The following is a 22681-nucleotide window of genomic DNA, read 5'->3' on the forward strand; positions in this document are numbered from 1 at the left end:
CCATACTGCCTTGCTAATGACTGCAGCTCTCACTGCCACAATAAGCTCCAAGCAAAGCAGCTAATGATTTTTCAGCAACAGTGATAAAAATGGATTTTGCTGTTTCATGGGACCAGCTTGCCACTAATGTCATTAGGGGGCCTTGGAGGGAAGTTGCCGGTGGGGGACAGAGAAAAGAATAATGTCTTCTGTTTCAGGGAAAAGGTAAAAGGTTCACTGTCTCTGGTCCAAGGTATACTTTTGATGCAGTACAGCGAGGATAAATTGTGTGACCCCCTCTGTAACATCCCTTCCCTCACCATGGTTCAGCCCAGGTCTAGTATGTCCCAGATGCATATCTTTGGCTGAGGCTGCTGAAGAAATTGTGCAGTTGTGTCAAACAGCTGTGAAATGGTCTGTAGAGCAGAGCCACATGAGATAAGAAAGGAAAACTGAAGAGAAAGGACTGTTGAGACAGGGGTAGGTTGCAGCTCAAGGATTCAAGAGGCAAATCAAGAACATGAAAAGCAGAAATCATTACTAGGGGTTGGATATATGGCAAGTCAGCCACACTGAGGATCAACACCAGAAAGCAGCAAGGACCAAGCCTTCCCCTCCTAAAAGAGTTCTGGCTGTCCTCCAGAGACATCATGATGGGCACACTAATGCTTCGTACAAGTAGCCGCTCCTCCTACTGAGTACAGAGCTCGTAAACAGTAAACCCATAAATAATTACTTGATACCTTTAAGTCATATATACCTCACTTACTAAGTCTGTGCATTGCTCAAGGTGCCAAGAGGGCTCCAAGGAGTGAGAGTTACAAGAGAAACCTTTTAGTTGCAGCTGCCTGCATGCCATGTACCCCATCATTCCTCCTGGCATCATCAGCAGGCAGCTCAGCTTTCCAGGGGGCAGCTGTGGGCAAAACAGACAGGACAGAGTGTTGCTATCATCAGCTGCCTGCTTCATTTGACAGCATCTAGCTCTGACTATGCCTTGCATGACTCTTGCTTTCAAGCTGGCTGGTCTGAATGCTGCTGATAATGAGGAGGCTGGCTATCAGGCTATCAGGGTTCCTTTGCATCTGCCACCAGTGCTGTCCACTAGGCAATATCAGCATCATTACACTACAGCAAATGTTGCTCAAGTGCAAATTAATACATACCCCCTGCTCCATGCCCAGGACTCTAACTTGATTGATTAGATTAGATTAGATTGATAACACTTGGTGCTGAAAAACTGCAAGGATCCCTGAGCAAGCAAACAGTAGTAATAAAGGTTATGTACTGCTCAAGTAACTTGCTGAGGTACAGCTGATCTAAGGACAGATGAACTGCAGGCTAAAAGAACCAACAACCCCTCTAATCTCTACCTAGGTACTAAACCTGTTGTCCTATTCTTGCTGTGTTATGTTGTCTTCCTGTCTCAAATATCTCAGGTACATGTTTAGCATAACTATTCTTGGTCAATAGCCTTAAAAGACTTGTGTTATTTATATGAATAAGGTTGTCATCTTGTTGTGATCCTAATCATCACATATAACTCTAAACAGTCTATTTTTTACCTAACATCTGTGTGAAGGGCTGCTTCCTACACTACCTGCATGTTAACTGGCTAGAGTTAACCGTACCAGGGATGCTATTCTTACATAATTACCAACCTCAGCAGCTGGTAGTTCAAGGAATAATGTTGGTTCATTAGTTATGAATTACAACAGATATTCACAAATCATTGAAATCAAGGTATGATTCTCCTACACTAAATGACTAGTAACTTGCATGTCCATTTTGGTGGCCTTTGCTATTTTCCTGTCAAAATGCTGAAATAGATCTCTATAAAAGGAATAATTGCTTACTACTGCTTAAGGAGCACATTAATCGACTGACAGTAGACTAATTTTCACACATTCCTTTTATTTTAACTCTACTGGACTACAACAGCAGAGGACAAGTAGGACTATACCCTTGTCTAGAAATTCAGGTGCCTGCTGTGTTTGGAATTGACTATGTCTCTGCAAATTTAACCAGTTTAACTCAGAACAGGTATCACTAGGAAAGATGAATACAACAACACATTTGTGCAAGGAAACATTTCCTCTCCACTCACAGCCTTGAGCTTTGTATCAGAAAATACCCCACAGAAATATTATAAGTACGAAACCAAAACACCGCAATCAAACCACAAACTAGGGAAAGCAGTGAAAAGTAAATACTTGAAGAAAGCTAAAATACTGCTGTGGTTTTTTGTTTGTTTTGTTTTGTTTTTTTCTTCTTAGAATAACCTAAATACTGTTCATTACTGCAATGGAAAAATACTTCAGGGAAAAACATCAAGTCATGACTTCCTCCCCTGGGTTCCCACACTCTCACTGCTGAGCAGATCTATAATTGCACTTTATTGAATGTGTGGTCAGGCTAATCAGGAACAAAAGAGTCCTGAGTGAGACTTTGCCCTTTGCAAAATAGTCTACAAATTATTTTAGTGCGGCTTTCTAATATATTGGGGAAGGGGAAAATCAAAGATAATTTTGTTTTAATATGCATTAACTACCAGCCCAAATACTTAAGGGAGGAAATGTCCTCTTTTCTGAAAAGGCATTTCTACTTAATCAGCAATGAGAAGCCAAAAGAAAAGGTAAGAGAAAAGATAGGGAAGAAAGGAAAATGGAAAAGAAAGAGAACTTGTGCTCTGATATTGTCCCTGATACTCTGAGCTTCCCAGTGTTCCAAGGTGGCTAACTAATGCTGTCAGTAATGGTGATACTGAGGAATTCAGGGAGGCCCATTGCAGTCAAATATTCTGGGTGTCACACAAAACAAAGAGAGATAATATCAGAATTCGAGAGGGTATGTAGTAAAAAGGAGTATAGTTATACAAAAAAAGAGCTACCAAAACCAACTCAAAATAGAGTGCAAGTGAAAAAAGGATGCTGAGAAGGAAGCAAAACCCAGACAATTATACAGGAAAAGTTTTCACAACCCCTGTCTCTCAAATGCTTCCCTCAGTAGTTTCAGAAGCTGAAATTTTAAGCTGTAAAAGATGAAACATTTTAGCCATCTATAATTAGTTAAAAAAAAAAAAAATTGTTCAAATGGAACAGGAAGATTTGCTAATATTTTTTAATGACTGACCTTCTGTGTTCTTTCCAAGGAAAGGTGTGGTACCCTGCTCATAACACCTGGTTGTAAAGGTAGGAGATTGGCAGCTGTGAAGTTTACATATCATTTTTCAGTTCACTAATTTTGTCAAATACAGTGCTGTGGAAATCCAAAGTGTTGTTATAAATGGAGACACAGACACAGAGGAACATTTCTGAATGTATGGTCTGTACATAGGCCATCTCCTCCCCAGTGATTGTAGTCACAGTCCCAGACCTTTGGTTTTGGAAAAAAATTCTTACTGCTTGACAGAGTGAGGATTAAGGAATTTCAGTAGGTTGTTTAGACAGCTGTTTTCTCAGACTTTAAAATTTGTGGGTATATTCCACCCAACAGTTACATAACCTATGTCATTACATTTATTACAGATTGATATATAACCTGTTTAATTTTCTTTGTAGCCACATGGCAAAGCTTTTTTTCTATACTTCATTATCTTTCCAAAGAACACCCCCTTTTTCCATAGGTTCATGGACAAACATCTTTACAGAGGTTGGTTCATTAGAATTTTAATTATTTTCTAATTATATGATATTTCCTCTATTTTTTTTTCCCCTAACTGATGAGTTTCATATTTCCTCTTGACCTGACATGAAATCCACTATAATTATTTATATAATGGTAAATTGCCTTAAAGTTATTTACCAAGTTACATTAGAAGAGAATATGTGTGTGTGACATACTCAAAGGGCTAATCTTAGTTGTAAGAGTGCATTACAGATAACTATTTCAAGTACTATTGAAGAAGTGTGTTTTTGCTCTGGGCAACATTTTACAGTTGTAAATAGGCTGCATGTTTTCAGATGTACACTCACACTCAGCATGTCTGCAGGGGAGGATAATCTGTTTGCATACACAATCACAACAGTTCCATCTGCCAGAGAGCATGTGCATGCACACGTTTGAACAATGAACTTTGAACCTTAAAGGTAGTAAAATATACCATATAAATTCAAGCTTATGATGCAGTCAGATACTGTGCCTTTCAAAAATAAGGGCTGTCATTTCAACATGTTTTTTTTTCATTTACCATGTCACTGGAGGGTTTTTGTATCTGTGGAACTGTGCACATTGCAAGTACATCTTATTTAAATCTGAAAAAAAAATTGCTATACCTTCCTTGTTGCTTTGTATTTTTTCTATTGTTTTGTCCCCATGAATGTAAAAATATATGCTACTTTTCCAGGAATTCTACTTAGAGTCTGTGGCCTGAATCATTTTAAACTGGAATTACACAACCTGATGTGTGTTGTCTGAGCAGGTCCCCAATTCCTGCTGTTGTTTATGAAACATATTTCTATTGGAATTCAGTAATTTGCCTGAGACCAGAATTTCTGTCAGATGAACATTTTTTTTCTGAGATAAAACTTGAAAAGTAGTCTGATTTTGCCGTCTTTAAGGATTTGAATTAATTATTTTGAAACTCAGCATTGTGTCAATCCCAGATGAATATTGCTCCTGCAGAAAGAAAAAGAAATCATCATGAATTGTGTGCTACTCTGGAAGGCTGTCAACTCCCATTCAATATCAACCATGACTCGGGTGACCTTAGATTAGCCTGGTCTTACCCTACAGCTAAATGAGTTAGTAGCTATTAAAGCTGAAACATCCTACCTTGCATTATAAAAGAATATTTAGTGTTTATTCAGCTATGGACAGCTTCTAAAACTAGTGCACAAAACTGTTAAACCTATAATGATCTTCCAACTTCTGAAAAGATCCTTCTTTTGTCTGATTACTTCTGGCAGTGGTAAAAACAAAGCATTTATTTAATTATAACATTTAAATTAAAGATTCCAATGACTCTACTATGTCTTTCAAATTGATTTTCATTCAGCAATGCAGGCAGTGCTTAAAACATCATTAATAGGGAGTTTACAAGTGTAAAGGAACATGCATTGAGGGTAGAAATTTCGGTTTGGGTGTATACTGTTTTCTCAGTTTTCAGTATGCATTTGTGCCTTATGTCCTCCATAACTACTTCTTCCTTTCAACCTGCATAGGCCCTGCAGTAAGAAGCAATGTGCAAAGCACTAAATGGATGGTATGGAAGAAATGCACAGACCAAATAATGAAGGAAGGTTAATGTTCTGGTATCCCCCTCTTAGGATAAATCACTGAAACTGCCTTCTTCTTGGAATGAATAATGGGTAGCAGCAAATGTATGTTAAACAGAGGTGGTGCTGGAGTTAAACTATTGGAATTTGAGCATCTGTCCAAGGTCACACGAAGGGTTAGTGTCTTTTGCATCTTGTCTCTGATGGTGGCCAACAACAGGTGCCTGGGAGCAGTATGAAGCATCACAAGCATACGGGGAGGGATATTCTTCCTGAACAGTGGAAATCTAAATGAAACAGTCTAGTTTTCAGCAACCTTTGTCTGTGGGATATTCTCACAGCATGGTACCAATGTTGTCTCAGAAAAGAAGATATTCTCAAGGCACACAGATTCAACTCAGGCACCTCTTCTCATCAGTGAGATGATCTTCTGGATCTCCTTCTGCTTTGAACAGAGCTGACAAGACACTCTTACCCACTGTATGCTGGGAATCCACTCTGTACTACAGTTCCTTAGCAGTTCCTCCACAGAAATCAAGTACCTGAAAGCTGACCACTTACCAGCAGCCACTGTGTAAAAGCATAGATTCAATATATTTGTACTTAGCTACTGACTAAGTCTGGAGGCAAATGAAATCAATAAACCATGGTTCCCTAATGTTCTCTAAATACTTTGCTAGGAAAGGTCAAAATCTTGAGCAGTTGCATACCCTACTTGCACTGGATCTCTACTGAGATCTGAAAATGGGGTTGAAATCCCATTTATTTTTACCTCTAGAAGTTGCTTCATTAAGGAGGCCTAGAATACGCTTTTCAGGTCTAGCATCATGCAGTACCTGTCTTAAAACCACAAGTCCAGCTTTAAGACCACTGACTGTGAATATAGTAAATTCAGGCTGAGCTCTGAAAATATTTTGACCTGCATCACCTGCCTCCCAGATAAATGCTTTGGACATAACTTCTCTGCCTCCTTCCAGCAAAAGCTATTCTGTTTTGTAGGGGTTCATAAAATACTTATCGTGCCAGGCAGAAGGCATGACCATAGCATTTTATGGTTAGGATGCCCACTAGGGAGAAAGCAAGCATAGCTTTAAAGGCTCCTGATGTCACAGGGTATTGACTGCAGGTATGACTGCTGAAAACAGAGAATGTCCACCCAGGCCTTTGCTGCCACTCAGTATTTATACTAAGTGATTTGACTGCTCTGCTTAGCTTTTTTCTTTAATGTTTTCCTGGCAGCATTTAATTTTCTCTTGCTAGCTTCATCTGGACATCTATGCCACTGTCCAGGATTCTGGTGTGTTATCCACTCCCTTCTGATTCAGCTGAAGCTAGGCTGCAGCTAAGGGTGTCTACATTCTCCATATTGGTCTTTCCTACAAATAACAAAAGGATTTAACACTTTCTACTGCATTAACACTTGGTTGACCTTCAGCTCTCTCAGATATGTATTAGCTATAAGGTTATAGGTAAACAAATTCAGCTTGCTTTTGCTGCTGTAAATTTTCTGTTTCTGTGCAGCTGTTTGAGTTTGCAATGCAGATATGCCTCCTGTCTCTAATGATATCTTTTCATAAGATAATACTAGGAAAATACTCTGATGTGTCTTCTGAGGTGGAGAATTGAAAGACCTTCTTTCATAATCCTTCATGATAACTAACCCATTACTTACCCTTTGTCAGGTTTTCTGTCCTTGTAAAAATAATTGATCAATGATACATTTCTGCAATCAAAGTTTGAATAGAAGGGTTGTTTTTTACCAGTTTTTCTTGTTACTATGCTTCTAAACATTAATACTAACCAGCTTTTCCACGTTGTACTGCTTTGTTTTACAGTTCCTCAGTCCTACAGAGTTTTGTGGAGCTCAGGTCCTTAACATTTATGCAATAAAAGTCTGAAGACAGCAGAGTATAGCTTTTCATACGATTGGTTTTAGAGCTGTCGTTAGTCTGCAAGGGAAAAGAGAAAATTATTATTATAGGACAAGAGGTAATGGCCTCAAGCTGCGACAGTGGATGTTTAGATTGCATATTATGAAAAATTTCTTGACAGAGAGGGAGATCAGGCATTGGAACAGGCTGCCCAAGGCAGTGGTGGAATCACCGTCCCTGGAAGTTCAAAAACTGCGTAGATGAGGCTCTCAGTGATATGGTTTAGTAGTGGTCATAGCAGTCCTGGGATAATGCTTAGACTTGATGATCTTAAAGGTCTTTTCCAGCCTCGCTGATCCTATGATTAGCCAAGAAAACTCTCTAACCTAAAAAAAAGAAGTGGAAAATGCTCTCGAAGGTCCTTCTTTGTGACATGTGGATTGCACAGGGCACTTCAGCCCTGAATCTATTCTTTCTTTATGTTTTGCACTGTTACTTTCTTCTGTCCTTCACAATCATGTTTCAAATGACCTTCACTTCTCCAGAGCATGGTGTTACTTTTGGGTTTCCTGATAGTTTTTTATTTTTAATGAACAGGAGAAGTCTTACATTCTCCAGACTGTACTACAAGACAATTATGCTGGTTTCATTAGGACAGCGATGTCAGGTGCTTTCAGCACCTCTGTTGTAAGTTTGTTGCCTCTTCTTTGCTTTTTTCAACTTCTGATTTCTACCTGTACTGCAAATGCTGAAGTTCATCCAGTGCAAATGCAAAACTGTTTGAGTTTACATGTCATCATGTGATGTTGAAATGGGACCTTGTGAAGACTCTGTGAACTCTTCTGTCTCATAGTTTGTTGTGTGTCTGTTGTTAGTTTTCCATTTTTTGTTCTGAAATTTCCCTGTGGAATTTTAGGCATTTTGGGAAATGATATGTAGACATCTACAGTCTAGATACCTTCATCTGAGCTAGTTGCTTTGGACTCTTCTTTTAGTTAATGAAGAGAAACTGGAGCTTTTAAGCCACCACTAATCTGATTTACTTTAGAGAACTTGTAGAAGATGTGGTGAGCTGCGCTTTAGAAGTGCTTATTCTCTGTATTGCCTAGAGGGCAAGCTAGATGAATTAGGTTAGTTTAATCCCAGTATTTATTACTTTTCCCGCTTCCTACCATAAAAGCAACAATTCCCACCAAACCTTGAAGAAACCTATGATTATTTTTTCTTGCAGGGCTTTTCTGCTATTTCATGCACTTTCTTTCTCCTCCTTCCAATATTTTACTGGAATTAGCATTTAAGAATATGTCCTCCCTGGGTTCTTCTCTATTTCCTTGAGGCATAACATTTCTTCATCAGTTTTGCAGTTTTTGCTCCCTTTCTGCTGAAATCCAGTTGTGGTTGCTGTAACTTCAAATACATTGCCTCAAAGTGCCGATATTTTTTTCTTCACTTCCAATCCTTGTTCATATTTCTATGCCTTTCTGACTGCCTAATGTGTTCCTCAGTTCAAAATAGAATTTTCTAGAGGACAGTTCTGGTTTTAGATTTGCACTGTTCATTTTCTTTTCCAGCTTCTCTTTAATCCCCAAATTTATATGCGTTTTGGCATGGAAGGGCTGTGACAGCTGCTGTTTATTGCCTCCCTATGTGATCTTGAGTCTTAGGCAGAGGATCTGAATTTCATGTTCATGCAAATGTCGTTTGTCCTTTTTTTTTTTTTTTTACTATGACATCTGAAGAGTTCTGTGTTTTATTGTGTTGGAATGAGAACAAGAAAAGAAAACATTATTTGACCAACAATATCCAAGTCCCAGTTGTCTTTCCATGTTGTTATATGTTTCTTTGTCATGACACTGTTGTGTCATGCACCTGTGTGACACCCGTCACGAAGAGTAAGTGGCTGCTATTCAGCTAATTTCTCTCTGAATGCAAATTATTTTATTTCAGGGATTTCAGGTTTATATTTGTGTCCTGGGTTCAGCAGTAGCAGTCATTTTTCTCCTTCTTGGTAGCTGGTGCAGTGCAGTGTTTTGACTTTCGGCCTGAGAACAGAGCTGATAACAATGATGTTTTGGTTTGGCCAAGAACTCTGTGAGCCTCATGCTCTGCCAGGGAGGAGGGGGAGCTGCCAGGAAGCAGAGACAGGACACCTGACCCAAACTGACCAAAGAGGTATTCCATACCACAGCACGTCATGCCCAGGATGTAACTGGGAGTTACCCGGAAGGGCTGGGACTGTGGGGTTGGAGGAGGTATCGGTTGGAGCTTGGTCGGGCTGGGGAAGGGGGGGGGGGGGGGGGGGGGAGGGCGAGTTACCGGTCGGCTGGTGGTGAGGTGTTGTATTCTCTTCCCTTGTTATTTCCTTTATCATTGTTATTATTGGTGGTAGCAGCAGTGATTTGTGCTATACCTTAGTTACTAAACTGTTCTTATCTCAACCCATGGGAGTTGCATTCGTTTAGATTCTCCTCTCTGTCCCTCCGGGAGTAGGGGGAGGGAAAGAAGGGGGGGGAGTGAGTGAACGAGTTACCTGACTGGGTTTAAACCATGACAATTTGTCTCTGTTTTGTCATGATCTATGACCTTTTTGCCAGGGCTGAGTTGCTTTTTCTAAGACATTAATTTCAGAGTTGGCAGCCATGAAGTAGATGAATAGGACAGGGCTGGGAGGAGTGTGAGGGTTTTGCCCCACATCTGCAGAAGGGACGGGATATGGCTGTGATTTCTTGTGCCAGGAAAGCTAAAGAGGCAATGGAGGAGCTGCCTGGCAGGCTGATCATGGGAAGAGAGTAAATTTCAATTAGAGAAAAAGGACACAGTGATGGGAAACAGATCAATTGGCCATAGCAGTAATACTTTTGATACCAGAAACTTGTTTAATCACAGTCAGACTGTGGTTTGATCACACTCCTGATCTTTTTTTTTTAAAATACTATTTCCACAAGTCAATAACAAACTTGGATTATTTTTCTTTTCTTGGTGCTGAAATATAGCTCCAGATCCCTGGCTCCCAGAGACCAGCTTTCACCAGCAGCTTTCATGTGGTATGAAGAATCATAAAAATCTCTTATTAGTCATGCTAGCTGGACAATCAACCTTGACCAGTTCTGGAATGAGCTATATCATGGCTATGCTTTACAGCAGAGCTCTCAGGCATGTGAGAAATGAAAGTTCAAGTTACTCCAAACAGATGAGAAATCAAACTTGCATAGACAAAGCCCTTTGTGAGGAGAGAATTACTGAGCTATCAGGTTCAGATCCTTTGAGAAAAAAGTACATGAATAGGTGACAAACTTTAGTAAAGAATTCTTAATTTAAGCGTAAGCAGTGATAAAAATAGGCCAGAATTACAAAACTTAGTTTCTTAATTTGAAACCCAAGTTCTGCCGGCAATATTGCAAGCAGCTTCTCCTAGGTGCTGCATGGACTTAAGCTGCTGGGTCATGCATGGCCATTATAGTGATATGGGCAGGAATGCAATGATCCCAGGAAAGGTGCAGGTGATTCAACTAGGAATTCCCAGGAGATCCCTTTTAGCAAGGCACATCCTTTTTTTAGCTCTGGAGAACAGAGGAGGAGTCATCACTCATGTAAGAATCTGGCTTATAATTGTCTGTTTTATCCCTTTTGGCACAGTCTTCGTATGTTTGTAAGTGGACTCTCTTTAAAGCAGGTGGCCTCTGCAAAGGGCAACTGAGAGTTTATTCCTTGGGAAGAACATATATATTTCAAGTGAAGTCAGTGGCACTGATATTTCTTTTAATTCGCCTATCTGATAATGGTGACTCGTGGAAGGCATCTCTGTTCCCTGTTCCCATTTGCAGTTTGAAGAGGCTTATTGCTCAGGCTTATGACAGTGACTTTTTTTGAGGAAAAAAGAAAGGGGGGGGGGGGAGAAAGAGGTGAAAAATTAGAACATTTGTAGTGAAAATTTTCACAAAAATGTGTTTCTTACATCAATTTCCTTTTTAATTTCAAATTTTATGGACAATTCTGATATCAACAGCTAAGTCATTCTTTGTGTAGACCTGCTTACCTTCTGTCTTGCTTCTTTTTTCATTGAAATAGATCTTACACTGAATCGTTTGAAAGGATAAAGTTTAACATTTTTTGACAAATTGGGTACTTAAGGCTCCTTACTCTAGCGTATGAAAGTAGTGGAGCATTGTATCTTTCGGGCTGGCAGACAAAAAATTCTTTACTGTGTATTAAAACAAATATATAAGAAGTAAAATAGCTGCCTCTTTGCAATAACACTTCTCAAAGGATGAGTGGTAAACATGAACAATATAAATTTCAGACACAGTCTTCAAAACAATTGCCTCTTGACGAGCTAAATTTGGGCATGTTACAAGCTGGAGATTCACAGAAGGTGGGGGTAACAAGACACAGACGCTTAGATCCCTTAAGTATAAAGAAGAATTGCATAGCACTGAAATTCTATCAGAAAGCTGAAAAGATTAGACACGTAAGGCTACTTTCTACCTAATGTTGAAAGAAAACTTCAGAAGCAGAAACTGGCTAGTTCCTACCTGTGCTTTAACCTTTTGAAATATGGAGGGCATCACCCAACATTTGCAGTTTCTTTGTTATTCTTTCCTTTTCAATTATATTGAATTTTCATAATGCTTCACAGTGACATTTCTTAAGCTTCAGCTTTCTTATAACTATTTCATTATTCCAGAAAAAAGGAACCCAAAACACTGATACAGTAGAAAGCTACTAGCAAGGCCTTATACCACCAGCTCTGAGCTCAAGAATATGTTCAGTGGAAAAACGCAGCATTTGGCTGTAGAAACGCAAACCAGGTGGCTATAGGTCAGTTCACATTTTTGTCATCCCAAATTACCTTAACAAGTAATTCCACAGTGCTTAGTTTCTCAGCATGTTTCATCTATAATGTCACCAACTGGACTTTGGGCACGAAGTAGTTCAGCTTCAGGTTATTGCCGTCAGCTAGAGCCACCTGGCCAGATTTTAAGCAGTTTGCAAGTCCTGTTTAAATAGTAAGTAAGTCTACTCAGAAATGAAGCACAAGCTCTTTCTTCTTCCACACAGGCACTGTTGTCTTCTTCTGTAGATCCAAGTATATCACTGGTATAAAATAAAAAAAAGAACAATAATCAAATGTGTTATGCAAGTAAATTGAGAAACACACCCCTGAATATTACCATTCTTCAGGAGGAATCATAAGGCTATGTGTCTAGAGTGCTAAAGGAAATCGTTAATATGTTTGGATGCTGCAACTGAATGTCAGAAATAACAATATTAAAGCCGTACTCCTACTGCTCTCTCTTACTACCTTCCCACCTCCCCTTCCCTACTGAGAATTGGGATTAGTCCAGAAAGTAAAATTATAACAAAGATGATAAGTATTCCTCTGATTATTGGGAAAATGCATGCAGTTTAACCTCTGCCAAGAATGCCACCTCTTTTCAACTTGTTTTACTCCAAGTTGAATCACTAAAGGCTGCTTTCATCTATTAAAGTTTAGAACAAAGAACAGTCTTCATGACTATTAACCTCAACTCCTCTTAGATTTTGCTCTTGTTTTCCTAAGCAGAGCACCTGTGCAGTAAAGCAGCCCATCAGCTCTATGCAGTAAAAAGTATATTGTAGTATGTAATGTATTTTGGCTTGCTACTGTGGCATATCTCAGTGTCTTCAAGAACAAATGGGAGCAGTTGGGTGTAGATCATTAACAGCTATCTAGTCATAGGGTGTCTAATTACCAGTGCGCACGTAATGGAAACCAGTGACCTAAAGCAAAGAAGTCTTACTCAACATCCTGATCCTTCTTGCTCACCCTCCCACTTAGCGGTTTGCTACCAACCCTTCATCAGTAGTTCAGGGAAAAGGGGGGATTTAGCCTTGCTTTGCCCACAGCCCAGAATGTTTTCTTGGATGTTATGGAGGGCAAGCTGTTTCTCAGTTGACCTACAAAAGTATCTATCTTCTGACCTGATTCTACAGAAATATTCCACTTTTCCCTTTGGACCTAAAAATAAAGTAGTCAATTCAATCTTTCAGGTCTTCTGTGCATATTTGCTCCCTTCCTGTTTATCAGAAAAAAGGAAAGGAAAATCCTGCAAACATACTGCAAGCAGCTGGAGAGGAAAACTGCAGGCTTGGTGAGAGAGACTGGCAGTGTTAATGTTCTTATTCTAACACAAAACTTCTTAGGGGTTGCTAATGACATGTTAACCTACCACTGATCGGCTAATTTTCTTTATCTTCTCCCACCTTTCCTTCCCTGGCACATAATCCCTTGTTCCATTACTATTTTAATTTTTATTTTCTCTTTGTTCTTTTATCTGTCTTAGGTTTCTCAGGGTATTTATTTGTTTGCTTTTAAGATTATGAGGTCCTGGAGCCCAAGTAAGAAGTTTCTTTGTGTGCAAAACATTCAGCACTGCTGGCAAATGTGAACAGTAACAGTGATAAGAGCTGGTAAGAATGCTTTGAACTGATCACTTCATGTCAGGAAAAACTTTTTGCTAAAAACAAAAGAATGCTCTATTAACTTGCTTTTAATGGCTTTGCCCATAGACGTGTTTGTGAGGTGTGAGATAAAGTCTCCAGTAACAGACTGAGTCAGAAACCTTCTCTTTCCTATCTCAAAACGGGCATTTCAACACAGTTCCATTTTGTGGGGTTTTTTTTAGAGTTTGCAAGTAACGTTCTTCCCAGACTTAAAAAAAAAAAAAACAAAAAAAAACTACAAAGTTTTCACAAAATTTACATTTTCCTGTTAGATCTGAATAATATTTTTAAGTAAGCAAATGACTGGTTTTGACTGGTGTGTAATTCTGACCTGATTAGTCTTTTTGTCTGGCTTTTCAACTATTGTCTGATGTTCTGCTCATAATCTACTTTTCAGACCATGTGTTTTCTAAGAACCTTGATAAGACCTCTTTGGCTGGTTCTTTTAAATGATTCACATTTTCCTTCACACTGGCTTTGCACTGTTCTCAAACAGGTAAGAAGCCTTTCTCAAACAGGTAAGAAGCCTTTTGATTTCTTGGTTGAAATCCTGAGTCCTTTGAACTTAATATCATGCCTGTGCTCAGTTTCAGTACAGCCACAGCTTTACCCTTTATTATTTCTCTTCCTCCTCTTAGAAAAGTGCTGATCATTCCTACTTATTTACCTGTGGCTATTTACTGCCTGATGAAAGCTCTTTCCAGAGCCAAAGTAGAGGCCATTTTACACAATCACACATACCAGCAATACTCAGTTTACTGTGACAACATTAAATCATCCTTTCCTCTGTAGTGTATAAAGCATATATTGCTGAAGACCTGAAAGTGTAGGGACAATGTGCATTACATAAAGAGTACACCACAATTCAATCCCAGTCTGAACAAAACCTTAACTGTGTATTTATCCTAATAGTCTACTTTTCTTCTCTGACTTTGAGAGAAGAGAGCTCATTTAGGAGATTACCTTATTCACTGGAATCCAGTGTATTTACATGCATAAAACATTGGGAGTCACATAACCCTCCATTCCCCCACAAAATCCAGGCTTGACACAGGTTTTGCCTGCTAATTTTTACCTTTTAGGAAAGCAAGCTAATTGAAAGCCTTGCTGTGCATTCCTGTACAGCTTGTTAGAGGCATTCCTCTTTGCCTATTCTTGTCCCTTTACTATGGTTCACATCCCTTTCTTCTGCATCAACACAACCACAGGGTCATTATGCTAGAAACTGGGTTAAGAATATAATCCACGTTACCATAAAAATTTGAGAAGGGAACAGGTAGCAGAATTGTTTTAAATCCAGATAATTTTACTATCCTGAGCTTAGAGCGCATCGCCATTAACAGTTGCACAAACGTAGTTGAGGACGTTTGTTTGCTAGATTGTGTATTGGCAGGATCAGAGGGAGAAACTCCTGCAACAGCTTCATCACCAAGCAAAAGGACCACGGGAATCTAATAAGGTTTTTAAAATAAAAATACCAAATAATCTCAGGCATGAAAAATTCATGAGATGTAGCAAAATTGTTATTTTTGTTTTGGTTTCCGTCAACCATAATATAATGCTGTTTCTGGTTTCCTTCCCTACAGTACTATTACAAGTTTTAATTTACAAAATGTTTGCAATACACTTTGGGATGCCAAGATAGAAGGCAAAGCGTGTGCTGTTATAAAGAATTCTAAAGGTGTAAATTCTTTCAAAATAATGCATACAAACTTCCATGAAGCTGTTTAATACAGCACTTAACAGAGTTTCATTCTTTATGCCTGCATGTGAGCTACGTAGCTTATTATGACATCATTTATTTCATCTGCACATGCATTGTTCTACTCTTTACATAAAATGCACATTTTCTTAAAATAAACCTGACCTGTCACTGACTCACTGTTAAAACCAGAAAATTTGAAAATATGTTGATATATTCAGCTCTATGGAAATAAACAAACAAACAAACAAGCAGGAAGAAAAGGTTGTGTGATTTGAATACTTTGATCAGTTTGAGAGAGCTGTTCGTTTGTAGGGCATTGTTATATAGCCCTTGCATTGCCCTCTGGCCAGCAGTCAGAGCAAACAAATTCTTCTAACTTCCGCTTCACTGCATCTGCTCCAAGTTCCACCATGCACAGAAAATTAGTACTCTTGAAATAATATAAAAAAAGTGTAAAAAAGTGGAACAGGTGTTCAGGTCAATAGTTTCATTTTAAATATGGATGCAGAAAATTTCCTCCTTCCTCCTTTCCAGATAATAAAACTTAACCAGTGCTTCACAAGACTGTTAGACTTTCTCTGAGTAATATTTTGATCCTTAAATGAACATATAGATATCTGTTTCGCTGTGTCCAATTTTTCAAAACATATTGGGAGGGATTTTTTGAAAGCTATAAAAATATATATGACTAAAAAAACCATGTTATTTAAACATGAACAGCAAAACTATTTTAATTAGCTATGACTCAATAGAAACAAACCTGTACAGACTTGGATATTAAAAATAGACCTACCATATGATCATGTTATGCTTAATGTTTAACGAGGATACAAACTCAGATTAAGATCAAGCCTGCTTTGTTTAGATGCCTAGTTTAAAACCTGTTTTAACAAAACTTGCATCCATGGATAACCAGTGTGAGATCTTCTTAATCTCCCATGTTGGTCACCCTGTTTCCTGCACAGACTCCTTTGTAGACCTGAGATAGAAATTTCTACTTTGGGGACCTCCTTGTCTACTTTACCTATTTTGGGAGCAGTGCTTCTTAGAGAGATCAAGGACATTTAAATCAGAAACCTGTCTTCCACCAAGATCTCACAGGTTGAACAGAAAATTGATGATCCAGTCTATGCAGCCTTTTCTGAAGACAGCCATTAAATGAAGAGAAGACTGGTGCTGCATTTTCAATACTAGCCTCAAGAATTAGAGCTCTTGCCCAAAATTGTGAATCCCAGATATCAGGACATCCCCTCAGATCAGTGAGCAAGCATTGGTCATTACCCAGAAGGCAGCTCTAGTCTCCAGCATGACTGCATGGTCTCTCCCCAGCTCTCCTTGTCATAGACAAAATGGGACTATGTATAACATGATCATTATGAGGTCAGTCAAGCAACAGGTACAAATGAAACTTGTTTGGGAACAAAGGAAAACTAAGGCTCCTGGCACTTTACCATTTTTGTTTTGTAGTCAGTTGTGTGCTAAGACAAAATTTATTTCCATGCCAGGGTGCTTTTACTCCCTTTCAGATCAACAGCCATTCATCTTAAACCGAGGAAAGTTTTAACTTCAGGAAGGGTGAAGCTGTGGGTGTGATGTAGGTCAGTTTAAACCTGGATCATAGCAGTTTTTAGTGGGTGATAAGAAACTGCATGGCTAATGCGAGCTCCTGAGGCTCAGATTCACCAAAAGACCTTGGAGATGAATAGGCAAATGTCCAACAAATGCAGGTGGTGGAGGTTACAGGGCTGGAAAACAGGCATCCTTGATTGCCTTCAGGGTCTTGCCCATTTTAAGGCTTCTAAATCCTACTTTCGTTCTACTGTAAAACAATCCAGGGACTAAAATATCCAAGAAGCAGGTCACAAGAAGCAATGCACTACTGGGTAGAGATCCCACAGTTGATTTGGGCTGACCAAGTCAAGCCAAGCTACTTCTTCCCAAAGCCAATACAGTTGGGTTACCTTGGTTCATTATCCCTGTTGAAGAATCACTTTGTACAACAGTACCACTTTAGTTGTAGACTTTGGTTGGATGGAGTTAGGGCAAAGCATCTTTGTACCACTTCACACTGGCTGTGTGGGTGAAATAAAATCCTGACTCAAAGGAAAAGTAATTTTTGATCTTCACAGTGAATCACTGATTTTAACAATGACAGCTGCTGCATGCACCCTGTCAACCTGAAGTTACAGCAAAATCACTGTAACTTTCAATATTGCAAATTCTGGCTACAGCAGACCTGGTTTACAGGGTAGGAAATTTGGCCCCATGTCCTTCTCTGTGAAAAGACTGAATTTTGTCCTTGTGAAGCTGTTGGCAAAACTCCTAAAGCAAGGTCCAGTAAGCACAGAGCTGCACCACTTATTGCTGGGCTGCTCTGCTACCCAGACTGATTATCTGAAACCAGGATCCAAATAAGGGGAAAGGACACCAGAATGCTGGTGCAGGAGAACTAATAGAAAATAAGGAGCAAAAAGAAAAAAGGAGCATTAAATCCTCAGTCTCAAAGGTAATTTTCTGCTTGTCTCTAGAATGGAAAGAAGTGCAGTACATGTAAAACTCGCTTCTCTCAAATAAGAAGCTTTATATTTTTGAGACTGGTTTTGTGACTAAGCAACCAATTAGCAAGATTCAAGTTTAAATCCCTGTTTTACTTAATTTGGGAAAGGTCCTGAAACACTTGCCTCCCTGTTTTATATAGGTGCCTCAACCATTATATTAGGGATATTCACACTTCTAAGTAAATAATATTTACATGCAACAGCTGCTAAATATTTAAATAAAAGAAAGAGATGCTGAAATCAGAATAATCCAGGACACAGATATATCTGGATTTTATCTTTTGTTTCAACTAGCCATATTAACAAGTAAATGCTTACATTAAACTATTCAGGTATACAATTTGTAGGAGTATACACATCACAGAGCAACCAGGACTTCTGTGTTTCCTATAAGGCTTGGTCTGGTTGTGCTGCTTTGAAAACTGCTCTGAATATGACTCCACCAGTGCCATAATCAAAAGAATAATGAGTTTCATAATCTAACTGTGTTTTACATTACAACTGAGTACTGCCAGAGCTTGTGCATTATATGATAAGCTAGGTGGCAGAAAGAGAGTTGTCATTAGGAGAGGGTCAACATTTAAATATCAAAGTGTTTTAGGCCAGGATTATGTAGTAGCTGACAATGTATGCAACTAGTTTTATTTATTAATTTTGTTAACTCAACTATATTTGATCCTTATTGGAGGAAATCTAAGAGACACAAATTTCTTAACACAGTCTGATTCTGTTCTTCCAATAAAGCTCAAGGTTATGCCAAAATTTACAGCTGTGGCTGTTCTCTTCTGCCAGTCCCCATTACAGTTTTATCATCAGCCTTGTCTTTTTTCTTACCGTGTTATCCTTTGATGATAGCCTTTGTCTTCTCATATTAATTTCTTTTTGCTGCTAATTACACACACAGTTCTTTTCAGCCTGCCAAAATAATCTGTGGAATTGAAAGGAAGCACCAGGCTCATTGGCATTATGGAAATTATGGCCTCAGACAACTGCATCCCATCTGTAAACTTACCTGAAAACTTCCCTGTCCCAGACCTGAACGCTTACTAAGTGTTACAGATCTCCTTCTTCTGACATTCAGCTGCTTTCTGCTTCTGAACCTATATTTATTCCTGGGCAGATTATAACTGTCCTTTTCTGTTGAATCTTAAATATGGATGACTTCACACTTTATCATTCTGATTTATTCACTACCAAAGCAAGCTCAACATAGTTAAAAAAAATGAGTTTCTTATTTTCCACATGCATATTCATTAGCAGGTGGAAAGGATCATACACAATCACAGTGCTTACTGAGGCAATTTGCCTGCATCTGCCCACTGTTTAATGTTTTAGGTCACCTGTCCTTTAGAATTATTTCTGTCACTGCTGTAACACAGAACACTCTGCTTCCCTGGATACCATCCATACAAGTGATGAAAGAGTGGCTCCTCCAGAGCAAGGAAGAGGCCCAAAGGAAGGAAATTATTTAAAAAAAAAAAAAAGAAGTATTTAAATCTATGCTAGAGATCAGAGGAGAAGTTGGGGCAAAAGATTGACAGTGACACTGCCATGCCTGATCCACTCCATATTTGGAACACTGGAGGCAGTTCTGCCATCTGTATTTTCAGGTGGGAATATGCAGTAGGAATAAAGCACATTAGGGAAAAAAATCTGTGGTGCCGGAGAGCTGAAAGTGTGTTGTAGGTAAGAATGATAACAAATTGCTTGGGCAGATGGAGTGAGCTTTTCCCAGAGAGGAAAGGAGAGAAGGAGCAATTTTACTCTTTAAAACAAAACAGGACCTTTGATGTCAAATTGTTTAGGGCATTAGTTTAATGTTTGACTTTTCTAAAGCCAGGCACTTCCAGCTCTTCAGAAGGAGACTTTAAAGGCTGCTTTCTGTTGCACAAATGTGGTGCCTCTAATACCTTCTTTCTGTGTATTTTGTTGGGCTTAAAAGTCCACTGGTTTTAGTGGAACGACATTGCCACAGAAGTGGAATAACCCAGGACTTGATGGTGTTAGGAAAGCTATTCATCATACACGTTGTACCATGTCAACTTCAGTGTGTGCTATTTTGGTACCTTCATGCTGAACAGTAGTTATAGCACACCTTTTCTCTAATTGTCTTCATGACTTCCACCTAAGTGAGAATCTATCATTTACAATAAGAGTAAGCACTAAAAATACAGTCACAGAAAAAAAAAAAACCAGACCCTTTGCTCTTCACTCATTCAGAAATGATTTCCTGTGTTCCTTGTAATGGGGTAAAATGTACTTTCTTAGTTGTAATGGGAACAAATTTAGTAGACTATTTACAGCACACCTGTTAACTTGCTGTGCCAAGAAAGCTTTTGAAGAAAGAAATTTTTTCAAAGATCCTAATTTTAGTTCACTGGTGTTTCTTTCTAAACTTCTTCTGTACAGTGCAGATTTTCTTCATAATCACATTTCTAATAGGTTTTGACATGGGCAAGGTGATGTCACCACATTTTTGATTGGACTTCCAAATTTAATAGTTGCTAGCCCACCACATTTCCTGCTTCAGGGAGCAATTATATTTAATGGAGCAGTAATCCTGACATTCTCAAATCGGACTGCAAATCAGTTTCTTGTAATTGGATTAGCAGCAGAGTCTGAGGTGGAAGATCCTCTGACAATTTACATATTTATACCTAAACTTCTTCACTATGATTTACAATCTGATTATTTATATTTACACAGTTGGCTTGAGTCTTCCTAACGGGATGTCACCCCGATTTCACTGTTTACTGTTTATACTAGCCCAATTTTTGTTACTTGTCTCTGCATGGTTAAGATGGGTAGAGGAATTCTCAAGAATAACTACTGGACCTGACAGACTTCATAAACTAGTTCATAACTCTTTAAAGGTTTGTTTTTTTTTTCCTTCAGAACACAAAGGTACTGTCTCTGGCTAAGCAATCCCTTATAATGCTGCTTTATAGGACTTTTCCAAACTTTCTTAGTTTTTGTTTTCTTACTGGTGGCAAAGGTTTCTGATAAAATCCTTCTGCAGATCTGCAGGCAACTGCTTTCCTCTTCTGAAAGTCTTCAAGGGTTCCTTCCATCCTAAAGCACTAAATGCCTGCCATCAGCCAACTTTTGGAGATGACTTTCTTCATGTTTATATCAGATATTGTATACCCAAGCAGATCCTATAGAACAAACTCTACCTCACTGGTATCATAGAATCATAGAATAGTTAGGGTTGGAAAGGACCTTAAGATCACCTCACACTAAACCATATCACTCAAGGCTTTGACCAAGCTGGCCTTGAACAATGCCAGGGTGGAGCATTCACAACCTCCCTGAGCAACCCATTCCAGTGCCTCACCACCCTCACAGTAAAGAACTTCTTCCTTATATACAATCTAAACTTCCCCTGTTTAAGTTTGAACTCATTACCCCTTGTCCTTTCACTACAGTCCCTAATGAAGAGTCGCTTCCCAGCATTCTTATAGCCCCCCTTCAGATACTGGAAGGCTGCTATGAGGTCTCCATGCAGTCTTCTCTTCTCCAGGCTGAACAGCCCCAACTTCCTCAGCCTGTCTTCATACGGGAGGTGCTCCAGTCCCCTGATCATTCTCGTGGCCTCCTCTGGACTTGTTCCAACAGTTCCATGTCCTTTTTATGTTGAGGACACCAGAACTGCACACAATACTCCAGGTGAGGTCTCACAAGAGCAGAGTAGAGGGGCAGGATCACCTCCTTCGACCTGCTGGTCACGCTCCTTTTGATGCAGCCCAGGATATGGTTGGCTTTCTGGGCTGCGAGCGCACACTGAAGCCAACTCATGTTCATTTTCTCATCGACCAACACCCCCAAGTCCTTCTCCACAAGGCTGTTCTGAATCTCTTCTTTTCCCAACCTGTAGCTGTGCTTGAGACTGTTCTGACCCAGGTCTAGATGTATACACCATGGTAGCTATCTAACTGACTATGTTATTCCTACAAATGACATTTTGAATTCCTGTAGATTTCAGAAAATTGTTTCATCTTCATAGAAGTTTCTATTTGGCACTGACCTATTTCAAACAAAAGTCTCTCCTCACCTTCAGGGGAAAGAGCTACTGCAAACCCAATAAGAAGGCATATCCTGAGATCTACTAAAGAGTGAAAAGTTCTTAGCTTGAATAATTTTTGTTTTCTACTGACAAATGGGCCTTTGCAGAGGTATATTACAAAACTGACTTATTTGCAATAGATTCATTAGAATATTAATCACTTGACCTATTTTATACAGTCACTGCTCAAGCTGGCAACAGGTTGACCTGAAAACACCTGTGAGAATTACCAATGGAGCTAGGGCACAGATTTATGGTAAGTGACCTGGGACTTTGCAAAACACTTTAGAATATTAGTTAATGCGTTATCCTTATTGTTTTACTAAAAACTGGGGTCAGCAGAGGCCAGTGACATTTTGCGTGACTGCAGTAGCTGTAAAGGATAAACCATGAAAGACAGTGTTACAGCTTTTTATAATATGCAGCAGGTCTTGACTAGAACTGTTTGAACAAGTTCCCAGTACTGATGAAACCAGACAAGAGGTAAATATTACCCCAAGGGAGCAAAAATCAGTAATTTCAGGTTTGCTTGCTACATGTATTTTGGCAAAGGGCAAAAGTCTGACTCTGGACTGAAATACGTTTATGTTGGAGCTGTATATATGCAGAGAAAGAGAGTTTCTGTCTCAAGAATCTAGCCTTGCAGGCTAGATTGCAGACTGTTACAGTGACCAGAATTTCCTAGCTGAATTATTTTGTTACAGCAGAAAATTTGCCTCTCTTGCACAGTTCTGTGTATGACTATTAGAGCTAGTGACTTACTATTACATAGGTTGGTTTTGTCTGAACTCCTGCTCTCCTTT

General features: G+C 39.1%; 1 protein-coding gene and 1 long non-coding RNA gene across 2 annotated transcripts in view; one reads left to right on the forward strand and one right to left on the reverse strand.

Annotated features, from left to right (window-relative positions):
- TRHDE (thyrotropin releasing hormone degrading enzyme) overlaps positions 1 to 22681 on the reverse strand; it is a 685146-nt gene that overhangs the window by 14481 nt on the left and 647984 nt on the right. The window lies entirely within an intron of this gene.
- On the forward strand, positions 1260 to 20991 carry LOC133270015 (uncharacterized). The gene is made up of 4 exons (XR_009743648.1): positions 1260 to 1418; positions 13097 to 13197; positions 13423 to 13516; positions 20832 to 20991. It is a non-coding gene; the product is annotated as an uncharacterized LOC133270015 (long non-coding RNA).

The sequence above is a fragment of the Pezoporus flaviventris genome, unplaced genomic scaffold (assembly GCF_033815535.1).
Source record: "Pezoporus flaviventris isolate CSIRO_AGI_PZ_B2104156 unplaced genomic scaffold, CSIRO_AGI_Pfla_v1 ptg000016l, whole genome shotgun sequence".
Taxonomy (NCBI): domain Eukaryota; kingdom Metazoa; phylum Chordata; class Aves; order Psittaciformes; family Psittacidae; genus Pezoporus; species Pezoporus flaviventris.